The sequence below is a fragment of the Euprymna scolopes genome, chromosome 30, assembly GCF_053919585.1.
Source record: "Euprymna scolopes isolate OS-2025 chromosome 30, ASM5391958v1, whole genome shotgun sequence".
Classification (NCBI taxonomy): domain Eukaryota; kingdom Metazoa; phylum Mollusca; class Cephalopoda; order Sepiida; family Sepiolidae; genus Euprymna; species Euprymna scolopes.
The window spans coordinates 35906829-35921699 of record NC_136511.1 but is presented as its reverse complement, the minus strand read 5'-3'; the positions used below and the strand labels follow the sequence as shown (position 1 = coordinate 35921699).

General features: G+C 30.9%; 1 protein-coding gene across 2 annotated transcripts in view; it reads right to left on the bottom strand.

Moving 5' to 3' along the window:
• The window catches only part of LOC145254740 (uncharacterized), a 49078-nt gene that overhangs the window by 9196 nt on the left and 25011 nt on the right, over window positions 1-14871 (bottom strand). The window contains exon 1 of one of the 2 annotated variants that reach the window (XM_080113476.1): window positions 10226-10443. The exons of the other annotated variant lie outside the window; for it this stretch is intronic. The gene's annotated coding sequence lies outside the window, so the exon portion shown is untranslated. Of the gene's footprint in view, window positions 1-10225; window positions 10444-14871 lie in introns of those variants that run through there. 2 annotated transcript variants of the gene reach the window in all.

Sequence of the window (14871 nt, the reverse complement as noted above, 5' to 3'; positions counted from 1 at the left end):
TATATACCTATATATACACATATATATACATATACACATATATTTATACACAGATAAGTATACACATATGAATACACATATATATACACATATATAATGATATATACATATATTAATACATATATACACATATATTTATATATATACATAAATATGTACACATAATACATATATAAATATATATATACGTATATATATACGTAAATAAATACATACACATCAACATATATAAATACATACATATATATATATAATTAAATATATACATACATATACATTTATATACATATAATATATACTAGACCACCCGTGACCCGTTGGGTCAGTACGTTATATTAGCTATGGAATTCATGTATGAGCGTGACACTTGTGGCATAAAGAAAATAGTTTTTTTTTACATAACAGAAGCATTTCTATGAAAGTATATTAAAATGAAAAAAGAATATAGATAGATTTCTATGAGTCGTTCTGTTTATTATAATTGTTATTTTTTTTTAAATTACAGTTATTGAATTATAAGTGGTTGGTCATAATTATAGGTAAATATGCACTGAACAGGTATCATAATCCTTATTATAGTTAAATTCAAATTTTGATATATCATCTTTTAAATGAAATTGTTAGTTGAAAGTACAGAATAATAAAAAAAACACTCTCCACATGTTAATAATGGCTTTTTAAATAGAAAATGAAAATAAAATGTAACTTTTTTCATTTAATTTAAGCAAACATTCAGTACCCATTGTGTAAAGGAAAACACTATTTAATGTAATAGAAATGTGTGCATTTACCGATTCAGCTTGCCGTTTGGAAATGTAAGCAGAAATGTAAGCAGACGACTTTAAAAAACATGGGAAGAAGAAAAAGAAATTTTTTTGTAATAACGCCCTCTAGTAAAAAGGTCTGCATTAGTTAAGGGGGATATCTCTATCCAGTTTTACGTCGCTACCTTTTTCTCTCTCTCACACATACACGTAACTATTTCTCGCGTACGTAACGAAAACAGAGGGAGTAGGAGTGTTGAAATCTATTAGAGGGAAAGTGAGAGGTGTTTTCTTTCCATAAATTGTATAGGGTAATATTTCATATTAATAATAGATTCATAGATAAATAGATTTTATAATATATATTATAATTATCTATGAATCTATGTATTATTTGTATATATAAATAACTATTTGATCAAATTAAACGAAATTGTTTGTATTAAAAGCGATATAAAAATTCCGGAATTGGAATAACGGATTGAAGACGCTGCTATTTACGCATGCGCAACCGGATGTTGAAAACCGGAAATCTGATTGCAAACATACAAGATCCATAGACTTTTAGTATTATACTAGACCACCCGTAACCCGTTGGGTCAGTACGTTATATTAGCTATGGAATTCATGTATGAGCGTGACACTTGTGGCATAAAGAAAATAGTTTTTTTTTACATAACAGAAGCATTTCTATGAAAGTATATTAAAATGAAAAAAGAATATAGATAGATTTCTATGAGTCGTTCTGTTTATTATAATTGTTATTTTTTTTTAAATTACAGTCACTGAATTATAAGTGGTTGGTCATACTTATGCACTGAACAGGTATCATAATCCTTATTATAGTTAAATTCAAATTTTGATATATCATCTTTTAAATGAAATTGTTAGTTGAAAGTACAGAATAATAAAAAAAACACTCTCCACATGTTAATAATGGCTTTTTAAATAGAAAATGAAAATAAAATGTAACTTTTTTCATTTAATTTAAGCAAACATTCAGTACCCATTGTGTAAAGGAAAACACTATTTAATGTAATAGAAATGTGTGCATTTACCGATTCAGCTTTCCGTTTGGAAATGTAAGCAGACGACTTTAAAAAACATGGGAAGAAGAAAAAGAAATATTTTTGTAATAACGCCCTCTAGTAAAAAGGTCTGCATTAGTTAAGGGGGATAACTCTATCCAGTTTTACATCGGTTACCTTTTTCTCTCTCTCACACATACACGTAACTATTTCTCGCGTACGTAACGAAAACAGAGGGAGTAGGAGTGTTGAAATCTATGAGAGTGAAAGTGAGAGGTGTTTTCTTTGAAACTGCGACAGACTTCACGAAGTTGAATATTTTTAGCCGTAAAAAAAAAACAAAAAAACTACGGTTGATTTTATAAAATTATTTATTTATAATGACATGAATTAAAGATTTCTCGCGTACGTAACGAAAACAGAGGGAGTAGGAGTGTTGAAAAAAAACAAAAAACTATTTGATCAAATTAAATGAAATTGTTTGTATTAAAAGCGATATAAAAATTCCGGAATTGGAATAACGGATTGAAGACGTTGCTATTTACGCATGCGCAACCGGATGTTGAAAACCGGAAATCTGATTGCAAACATACAAGACCCATAGACTTTTAGTATTATATAGATATGCATACATATACATATATTTCTACATATACATAATATATATACATATATATATACTCAAATAATTATGCATATACATACACTCACACACATATATACATATATAAACACATATGTATACACACACATATATATATATATATATAAACAAAGATATATATACAGATATGTATGCACACATATATACATGTATATGCACTAATATATATATACATAAATAAACACAAATATATAACAAATATGTACACATATATACACAAGTTGTCTGATCTAGCTGAAATTTTGCACGTGCAATGATTTATATCTCTACGGGTTATGTGGCAAATTACAGCCCTGAACTAATTGTGGTTTCTGTTTTACAGGTGTTTGAACTGAGTCAGGTGTAAAATGGAGCCTGTTGAATGTCGAGTAGTGATCAGGTTTTTGTATTTGAAAGGACGCACACCACAGGAGACTTTTGATGAAATGAAAGAAACTTATGGTGATAATGCCACATTATATGAACTTGTAAAACGCTGGCATCGTGAATTCAAACATGGCCGGAAGTTTGTGGAAACAGCTCCCAGACCTTGTCGCCTCCCTTCTTCCATTGATGAGTCATCTGTCCATTTTGGAAGATCGGCGCATTACTATTCGCCAAATAGCCCAAGATGTCAAGATTAGTACTGAGTCTGTGGAAACTATCATTCATGACCATTTGCATATGCATAAGGTGTCTGCCAGATGAATTCCCAGGTTGCTCACACCATTCCAGAAGCGAGAACACATCGAGTGCTTGAGGATGGATTTGGAGATGCGCCAAGAAGAGGAGTCAAAATTTTTCAAAAGACTGATTACACAGGATGAAACCTGGGTCTATCACTATGATCCAGAGACCAAAGCCTAGTGAATACAGTGGAAGCACTTTTTTATTACATTTTCATCCGAAACAAGGCACATTTCCACTTTTGTGTAGGGGGCTACTATCAGGGGCAGCAACTGCTGGGACATTATGTAGGGATTTGGGCAGCAAGATGTCGGTTCACGTAACACTTGAACTTTTGCATGCCAGTACAGTTGGAGAAGCAGGGACCTGAAATGAAATTCCAGAGTCTAGCGGTTCTGGGGAAGAAACTACTGGGGTAGAAAGATCTTTTACATCTAGGGATCTCTACTGCGTGGGCGTGGGATTTAGCTGCCTGTCGGGGTTGTCGAGGGTGTCTACGTCGTGGGGGCACAAGTGTCTGCAGTTCGTCAGAGCATTCATGATTAAAATACTTGTAGAACAGGCAGAGGGATGCAAAGTTTCGTCGATGGGACAGAGACTGAAGCTTAGATGCCAGTTCAGGACCTATCTAGGAACGTTGTCTAGGAGCGAGAGACTAGCAGCAGATGCACCAGTCCAAATGTGACAGCAATACTCCATACATGGGCGAATGGTGGCCTTATAGAGGTACAGGAAACTACTTTCAGGTGTTAATAGCTTTCTAGCACGGTAGAGAGAGCCTACTTTCTTCGCAGCGGCCCTGGCAATGTTTTCAATGTAATTGTTCCAACTCATGTTTCCTGTGAACGTTAGGCCAAGCAGTTTGAAAGATGTACTCTCAGATAGGGAGTCACTGGCCATTGCTATTGGTGGCAGAGAAAGTTTCTTGTAATTATTGAAGGAAACCAGTTTAGTCTTGGCAGCATTGAATGTGACCATCCATTTTTGTCCCCATTCCACTGCAGATTTGACGTCATCCTCTAGTGTTTCTGCGATTTCTTTAGTTGTGTTCATTTGTTTTCCTGTCATGCTTGTTATAGAGTGTGGTGTCATCAGCATATATACCCATCTCAGAGGCAGTTTAGTCGGGGAGGTCATTAATAAATATTAGGAACAATAGAGGTCCAAGGATAGACCCCTGAGGCACTCCCGCATTTATATCATATTGTTTAGATGTACGACTGTCGAGGACAACCTGGATTTTTCTCTTATCTAAGAAGGATTTAATTATGTTGAGCATTCTACCAGTGATACCGTATGATTTAATTTTCCTGAGGAGACCCTCATGCCATACCCTGTTAAAAGCCTTAGATATATCTAGAGTTACCGCTCTGCCCTCCCCCGCTTTGTCAAGTGAATGGTATATACGTTCAAAGATTACAGTGAGGATGTCTGCGGTGGAACGGACTTGTCTAAATTCATATTGTTTGTCAGTCAGAAGTTTAGCATCTGTAAGGTGACGGACTAGAGCATGGTTTATTATGGTCTCAAATATTTTGGCGAAAAGTGGGAGGAGGCTAATGGGGCGATAATTTGATGGGTCAGTTCTTTCGCCAGAATTCTTGAATACTGGTACCACAGAAGCAGGTTTCCAACAGCCCGGAAAGCATGATTCATTAAGGCATTTGTTGTAGAGTTTGGAGAGAATTGGAGCTACTTTGGCTGAGCACTTTTTTAATAGCACAGCTGGAATGAGATCAGGTCCACATGCTTTTGAGCTGTCAAGGTTTTTTTATGATAGCATGCACCTGAGCAGGGGTGATTTTTAGATCGTCAAGCGTGGCGTCTGTCCGCAAAGGAAAATCAGATAGGGGGTGGTTAGCAGGGTCCAGTGTGGAGTTGGAGGCAAACCGGCTGGCAAGCATATTAGCCTTGTCTGTTCCTGAGAAAACAACCTTGTGATTGTTCGTTAGTGGGGGAATTGTTGATTGCCCATTATTTACTACACTGTTGTAGATTTTCCAGAAGTCACGAGTTCCTAATTTTTGTGCTTCGATGCGTTTTTTAGTGGTTTCAGTAAATTTTCTCTTTACTTCTAGCTTCTATATACTTCTGTCTGTTTGAACTGGACTTATGTCGGTTAAATCTGCGGTATGCATGCTGCTTTTGAGCAATGGCACTTGCGCAAGTAGAAGTAAACCATTGGGGAGAGTGGGGCTTGCTATAAAATTTCCGCCTGGGAGCATGTGCTTCAATTGCTGATTTGAACCATTCAGTAGTCTCATTTGTGCACTGTTCAGCAGGAAGATAAAAAATATTTCCCCATGGAGCATCTTTGATAAGATTTCTGATGGCTTTCCAGTCAGCCTTTTTATAATATCTCGTTGTTTTGAGCACTGGCTCTTCAGTTTTGGGTCTAGAGTTTAGGGCGACTCACCATCTCCAAAGAAAGCAAGGGTGCAGCCCTCCGCTGGCATTATACAAAGTATACTTACGCAGATGGATATGAAAAGTCTTTATTAAAGTTTGTGCCTATTTCCATTCTATGGAGGCCAGGCACGAACGCAGACCCCACAATTTTATTATACCATCCCTATTTAAGTTAAAACATATTATCAATGTTTTATTATGCACATCTATATCAAAAACCCTTTTTTTATTTTTAAAATTTTTTATTTCCATACTTTGTGGACCAGGCGCGTACGAAGACCCCACAATTTTAATGAATCATCATTATGCCAGATCAAACATACGCATTCCTGTGTCTCGATACATCTATCATTATATGTGATCAGTTTTCTATAATAGTCAACCATATAGGAGCCTATTCATGACCAGACACATACAAAGACGTTCAGCGTTATATATATTATCTATAATATAAAGCTGAACGTCTGTGTGTATATATATAATTAAATTACATTTTTCGTAATTTTATATTTCTAATGTAATCTCTCCCCTCCTAAATTAATTTGTCATACTTTGGGATTAGTTCTGTTTATAAAATTGTTAGGTGAAAGTACAGAATTGTCTCATAAATTAATTAAATTTATAGTTATTTTATATTTCAAATGTAATTCTCGCCCCCCCCCCACCACACAAAAACATAAATTGTACTGTAATTTTTTGCTCCCCACTCTTGATCGTCAAACTTGAAAAAATGCTAGATATGATGTGTCTCATTGAACGTTTTTTTGCCAAAAATTGGGTGCTTATTTTACGATAAATTTATATAGAAAAGTGATCCCCACGCTAAAATATTAATTTTCAAAATTTCTTCTTTCATATTATTTATAAAGACTATTTAAATGTATTAGGCTCCAAAAAAGTAGGGGTGGATCCCGTTGTAAAAATTGACCATTTTTAATTGAATATCTTAAATAAATTATAAAGAAAATCTGTTTCGCAGGCAATTAAACACGCTTGCTATGGTATAACTATTATAATGCATCATTGACAACATCTATTACATTTTATAAAGAAAAAAGGAGCAGATAATGTATGGGATGGTGGATTTTGCTTACATGGAAAATTTGCCCTGTGTCTGACTTACTCTGCCCTCATCGGAATGTAAATAAATGAGGACATTAGTTTTAATTATGTTTCTCTAACAAATAAAAAGGTTACTTAAAAATTAAGAATAAGCGAAAAAAAAATTCCGCTCAAATTAAAATAAAAATAATAATTCAGCTCAGAAGAATATTTCGAAAATGAAAACAAATCTATTATAGAAAATATTTAATAACCTGCTCCTTTTAAAACAATTTTTCAATTAAACTATCACAGTTATTTCCCCTTTGGTTTTCTTGTTTGAAAATTAAACGGTTTCAGATTTCAGATAAAATAAGTTAAATCAAATGTAAATTGAAATGAAAATAAACTAAATAATTATTTTTTTCTAATTAGTATAGTCGAAACGAAACTATTATGTTGAATAAGTAATATCATCGAGCTAATTATTTAAATAGATTTAATTTAATGCGATATGCTAATGACCGTAACTCAATCAATGTGTGGTTTGCAAAATGCTATATATAGAAGTTAATTATAAAATATGATGTCTCTTTGACAGAAGCATCCAATCATGGGCGTTACTATTTCTTGACCAGGAGAGGTGTACATACATATTGCCGTTATATTTCTTTGGTCATTGGGAGTTGTACACACGCACAAACGCTTCTACTTTATATATATATACATATATATATTCATATGTATACACATATATAAACATATTTATATGCATATATACATACAAGTATATATATATATATATTCTTAGATGTTCTTGTTGAACGTTACAGAGAGGGGGAGCTTTCTCACTATCATTAATAGGAAGCCTACTTTCACTGCCTTTTGCCTTATATGTGAACTGGTCGTCTTTTGTACCCAAATCACGTAAGGTCGTCCACATTAATACACTGGTACATAGAGCTCTCGTGATATGTTCACCAAACAGATCACGTGTTCGAGCTGCAACTTTTTTTATTTTTTTGCTGAACACACACCTACAAACACCCGGGCAACGCTGGGCACACAGACTAGTTTTTATATAAAATGGCTTGAATTGTAAATAATTTTCCTGCTAATGGGGGAATTATTTACTGTTTGCGAAGCGATTTTGCCTGTCATTTACAAAATAACACCTCAGTTTACCTGCCTATAAATAGATAGAATTTTGGAGGGTGGGATTCGTTTCGTTTCATTCAAAATATTTACTAATTTATATTAGTTTTTTGCACGGAAACGAAACGAAACTTTTTCGTTTCGTTTCGTTCATTTTTCGATTTGCTTCCTACATCTATAATTATTGAATTACAAGCAGAATGCGGCAAATACAGGTTGCCCCCCTCCCAAAAAACAGACCCCACCTCTAATTAGGCCCCGTTTCTTAGTGTTTTGTCCGAATGAAATGAAACTTTGGTCATAACTAGTTTATAATATTCAAAACATCACATCAAAACACTAGGGTGTTTGGCCTTTAATTCTCCGTTCTTCAGCAACTCATTTTGAGAAATCGAAAAAATCTGATCTTAAAAATAGTATTTTTCTCTTATAGATTAAAAAAATAATTTTTACAGGGGGAATATTTTATGTTACATCGACAAGGGTTGATAAAAAAACTACCATGAAACATGAACAGTTATCATTAGAGTAACCCCAAAATTGCTTTTATTGAGCAGATTTATAAATTTGACAAAGTAATTATATGCAAAACTTCATAAATCAATTAAAATATTTAAATTTCACGTTAAAAACATTCAATGCGCATTGATTGCAAATTTTTAGGTTGCCCTAATTATAATAAAAACTAATTATAATAAAAAACTAATTATAATAAAATCTAATTATAATAAAAAACTAATTATAATAAAAAACTAATTATAATAAAAAATAATTATAATAATTATAATAAAAAACTAATTATAATAAAATCTAATTATAATAAAAAACTAATAATAATAAAAAAACAAATTATAATAAAAAACTAATTATAATAAAAACTAATTATAATAAAAACTAATTATAATAAAAACTAATTATAATAAAAAAACTAATTATAATAAAAACTAATTAAAATAAAAAACTAATTATAATAAAAAACTAATTATAATAAAAAACTAATTATAATAAAAAAACTAATTATAATAAAAAACTAATTATAATAAAAACAAATTATAATAAAACACTAATTATAATAAAATCTAATTATAATAAAAAACTAATTATAATAGAAAATTAATTATAATAAAATCTAATTATAATAAAAAACTAATTATAATAAAAAACTAATTATAATAAAAAATAATTATAATAAAAAACTAATTATAATAAAATCTAATTATAATAAAAAAACTAATTATAATAAAAAAACTAATTATAATAAAAAACTAATTATAATAAAAACTAATTATAATAAAAACTAATTATAATAAAAACTAATTATAATAAAAAAACTAATTATAATAAAAACTAATTAAAATAAAAAACTAATTATAATAAAAATAATTATAATAAAAAACTAATTATAATAAAAAAAAACTAATTATAATAAAAAACTAATTATAATAAAAACTAATTATAATAAAACACTAATTATAATAAAATCTAATTATAATAAAAAACTAATTATAATAGAAAATTAATTATAATAAAAACTAATTATAATAAAAAAACTAATTATAATAAAAAACTAATTATAATAAAAACTAATTATAATAAAAAACTAATTATAATAATAACTAATTATAATAAAAAAACTAATTATAATAAAAACTAATTATAATAAAAACTAATTATAATAAAAACTAATTATAATAAAAACTAATTATAATAAAAACTAATTAATATAAAAAACTAATTATAATAAAAAAACTAATTATAATAAAAACTAATTATAATAAAAAACTAATTATAATAAAAACTAATTATAATAAAAAACTAATTATAATTAAAACTAATTATAATAAAAAACTAATTATAATAAAAACTAATTATAATAAAAAACTAATTATAATAAAAAACTAATTATAATAAAATCTAACTATAATAAAAAACTAATTATAATAAAAAACTAATTATAATAAAAACTAATTATAATAAAAAACTAATTATAATAAACACTAATTATAATAAAAAACTAATTATAATAAAAACTAATTATAATAAAAAACTAATTATAATAAAAAACTAATTATAATAAAAACTAATTATAAAAAAAAACTAATTATAATAAAAAACTAATTATAATAAAAAACTAATTATAATAAAAACTAATTATAATAAAAAACTAATTATAATAAAAACTAATTATAATAAAAACTAATTATAATAAAAAACTAATTATAATAAAAACTAATTATAATAAAAACTAATTATAATAAAAAAACTAATTATAATAAAAACTAATTATAATAAAAACTAATTATAATAAAAACTAATTATAATAAAAAAACTAATTATAATAAAAAACTAATTATAATAAAAAACGAACGATACAAAACTACAGTGAAACGAACAAAACGTTATTTTTTGTAAAATGTTTGCTGCGAAAGTTTGGACTCCCTCCCAGATCTTCCTGGCTACGCCATTGAGAAAGATAAATATAAGATAAGAAAACCTACCTTCAATGTTGTGGTTTCAGTTTTAATTTCTGCTGTCACGCCGGCAAGACGAAAGCCATTCGATGAAACTTATTTTACTAAAAAAAAGTCATCCCTTTGCTGACCCCCAACCGCCTACTTTTACACTCCTTAACATAGGAGTTTAACTGGAGATAGTCACTTCCGATTTACGAGAAAGAAACTTTGATTCGCTACAAATAATTATATTAATAGATCCGTTGTTGCGTGGCAAAAATCAATGGGGAATAATAAATAAAAGATAGCGACGAAAATATTAAAAGGAAATAAAAGTGCCATTTTTTTTGTTTGTCTTTAAAAACAAAACTAAAAAAATCATTAAACCAAGCAAATCTATAAAAGCTGTTGGCATGTTTCTGTGTATATTTATGTTTACGTGAATTAAACTTCCTTTAATGTCTCCCTGTCACCGACACACGTTCAATAAACGTATATGTTATATGTTAACAAACCGTATCCTTTTTATTTTTTTAGAACGGTTCGTTGATTCGAGAGCACAAACACGTGCCACGCACACAGAGAATAATCTATGGTATCCAACGCGTTTGCAACCAGTTCGTGGAAAGTGGAGGTCAAATCGAATTCGTAAAACGAAGTTTAAAAAATAACCAAACTAGTAAAGACTTGTTGGCGGACAACAGCAGAGTAGAGCAAGCCACGTAAAAAGATAAAATGGTATTGCATCTCCACAGTAATATAAAACATTCACTCTGTGTGTGTGAGAATTCCTTCCTCATAGGTTCCGAAACGGCTGGGCCTATCTTTCGTAAATTTCACACAAAGCTAATTTATGTCTGGCTTATATATGTTTGGCACAGAAATTCGTCCGACAAACATCAAAAATCGAAAAAATCCGATCTTAAGAATAGCTTTTCTGTCTAATAGATAAAAAAAGAAGAATTTTTACAGGGGAATATTTTACGCTACACCGACCAAGGGAAATAATAACATCTCAACAATTCGTTTTCGGAAATTGAAATAATCTGATCTTAAAAATAGTCTTTTTTCTCTTATAGATTAAGAAAACAGAATTTTTACAAGGGAAATGATAAAATTTCAGCAAATCATTTCTTCTTAAAAAAGAACCAGATATAGCCATCTTGAGATGTAGCTCAATGGTAGATCATTCGACTACAGATCGAATAATCCCTTGTTCAGGCCTGGGAGTATCTCACCATTTTATTCCATTCTTTCTAAGGAGTTCAATCTACGATAAAAGAAGACGCCCATTTAAAATCGCCGCAAATGATTTGCATATTTTAAAGTTAAACATTAATCAGAAGTTACTTTTCCAGGGTATTCATCGCCAAACCCAAATATCAGTTGACGTAATATTGTAAACAAACGCAGACGGAATTTGATGAAAGACATTATCATTATGTTTTATTTATCTATTTATTTATTTTTGCGAATTAGTTCGCTATGAAAATTATTCCTCGTAATATATAATAATCAACAGAGGATTGATTCTCTAAAAATACATACGCAATCTAAATTGTACGACCGGGCAACGCAGCACGTCCAGCTAGTCTTATATATCGACCGAATATCTTCCAAAAAGGTAAATCAAACTTAGATAGAGTAGGCACGATCACGACCTCCTCTAGCAGGCTGTTTCTAGGAGCAGAAAGATGAACAGGAAATGTTGCCTTTCGTCCGTTGAGAACGAAGCCATGGTTCTATATCTTATGTCGGCCACAGCAAAGACCCTGACTCAACGTTGGGAAGAATTGTGCAACATAGAATCGTTCACGTTTCATTCCCGTTAGGAGTTGTCAGGCTAAAATGCATGGAATTCGTGTTACCTATATATATATATATATATATATATATATATATATATATATATATATATATATATATATATATATATATATATATATATATATACACACACACACACACAAACAAACGGTGTTTAGTTAGCTAAGAAATCAGATTTCTTGTTATTCCCGCCGCCAGTGGGCTTATATTTTCAGCAACCATATATACTAGCAGGCCGCTCGGCGTTGCCCGGTAGTAAGATACGTTTAGGTATGATTTTTTAATTCATGCAGATTACGTAATTATTATTATTATTATTATTATTATTATAGAGACAATTCTGTATCGATTATTATAATGAACCTAATATATGGCAGTGAGAGCAAAACTTATATATATATATATATATATATATATATATATATACATATATATATATATATATATATATATATATATATATATATATATATATATGATTTCAGTGCTACTAGCTAGAACCGGAACCAAAACCAAAACATACAATTCTCCACCGTTATTTCTTAGCTGCTGAGCCAAGCCCCTCTCTCTCTCTCTCTCTCTCTCTCTCTCTCTCTATATATATATATATATATATATATATATATATATATATATATATATATATGTATATATATATATATAATTATTATTTATTTTCACCTGTCATCTCTTTTTTTAAAAGATGGAATCGCCTGATTGTCGAAGATAAGATGAATCTAAGGCCCACAGTGTTTTAAAATTACATAGATATATCAACACGAAAAAGATACAGGTTAAAATATACGATTGAGAAATTCTGTTTTAATTACCCTAATTAGTCGTAATTTATAATTAACTGAACAAAGCACACATCTCTTAGATATCTCTCATCCAACTCTACAATAGCATCGAAAACTAAGGGACGAAATTTTAAAACCTAATATTTGTTAGAAATAACAATTGTGGAAAGCTGAATTTTTTACAACTGGTAGTCGTTATCATCCATAATTACATACTAAAATTTGAATCATTTGCAAAGGATACAAAAAGAATTATAACAATTATGTATTTATTTTTAAAATAAGAACGTCCAAAAGTAAGGGACAAAAAGGAGCAGAAAAAGGAAAGGGAAAAAAGAAGTGTGACAAACGACACGCGGAAATAAGTTTACCGGTAAACTAAGATAAAAGAAATGAGTTTACCGACAAAAAAAATAGACAAGAAGTTGTTCACTGGAACAAATAATAGATGGGGCAGTTAGTCAGAGTGTGGCGAACAAAAGGACCCGGGATATATATATTTATTCATTTTTTTAGGATTGATGATGAGTTTTACTACAGTAGGAACGATTTACGGACGGTCTTGAGCTTGTGACGGTTGACGACAGTTTAACCGAAGACAGTTAGTTTCATAGTCGAAGGCAAATCGTGGCTTGGAGGAGATGGAGAAATAATTTGATTAACAGACTGACGAACAGAGGCTCAAAAGCAGATGTAGATGTTTAAAGGGTCTGTTTTATCGCGGGGTACATATTGAGACAGCATATAACAGGGACCCAGAACAGAGGATGATAATGACACTGTTTACATTACGACAATGACTATGTCGATTCTTGGTGACCTCACCTTATTAATACGGTGCTGAGGCATTTATGCAAAAGTTTTTATTAACGCAGATAGAAAGGAGATACTTCACTTATGATAATGGCGGAGGGGAACACAATACTTTTAGCAGTTATACAAGATGATAAACAAAACACATTTAGGACGACGACGAGACAAGTTTACAAAATATAAATGTATGACGTGACTGTCCCAGGGAGCGGTTAAACTTCCCACTCGAGGGGAGTCTGAGACTCCCAAAATACTGAAGAAAGCCGGGCAGATATGATTCTTTTATTCTTTAATTATCATCGGTGTGCCCGGGCGACAGCGAAAAACTCTGCTGAGAGAAAAGATTAGGTTTGTGATTTTCATTTTTATGAAAATCGACAACGATGTCATTTTTTGAAATTTGTGCTCCAAAACCGGTAATGTCTCCAGGTTCTAGACTGAGGATGTTTATAATTCAAATGCAATGCGTCGACCCAGGGGGTCACGGGGATGACCTTACAGAGCCATGAGAACGTTTGCCGATCCACAGGTGCACTCGCGGGGGGACCTCCCTGGGGTGACATTGTTGGGTATGATTGGTCTAGGGAACAACCCCGGTTTCCCCTGAGTATATCAACAGAGCGCAAAGTCGAAAACGACAGTTAGTTTTGGAGTTAGTTGTTTAGAGTTTGAGACAGAGCAACTTGTAAAGAATCGCCACACACACTCCCCTCTTCCCACACCGACCTCACAGTTATATCGAAGAGAGAAGTGAAATCTACTTATAGACTCAGTGGAGTCTGACAATCGACTATTGAACTGTAAGACAATTGTACATAATTAAATATTTGTATATCATTATTTCTTGAAATTAATCAAGTAGGCTAAAGCACTGAGTTGTTTTCTTTTGTGTGCATGAAATTGTTTTTCCTTCTATAAGCTTCACATGCCTCTCAGCAGTGGTTTAGTTCACAATACATTCTAGTTTACATTGCACTGTAGAGAACCTACTATTGATTTGATAAAGTATTTTATATAATAGCTTGAATTTAAGTTTAAAATGCAAAAGCTAAGTATCACAGTTCAATTTTACTCTAGATAGAAACATTCAATTCAAACGCCTACCTATTTTATAAGCCTAGTCTTTCTGCTTCTGCAGTAATAATAAGTTCTCAAATGGACTTATGATGTTAGTTTGTATAAAGCGTTAACTTTAGTCAAAATAGCCTGTTACTTCTTTTATCGGATTTGTCAACTATCGATTAACACAAA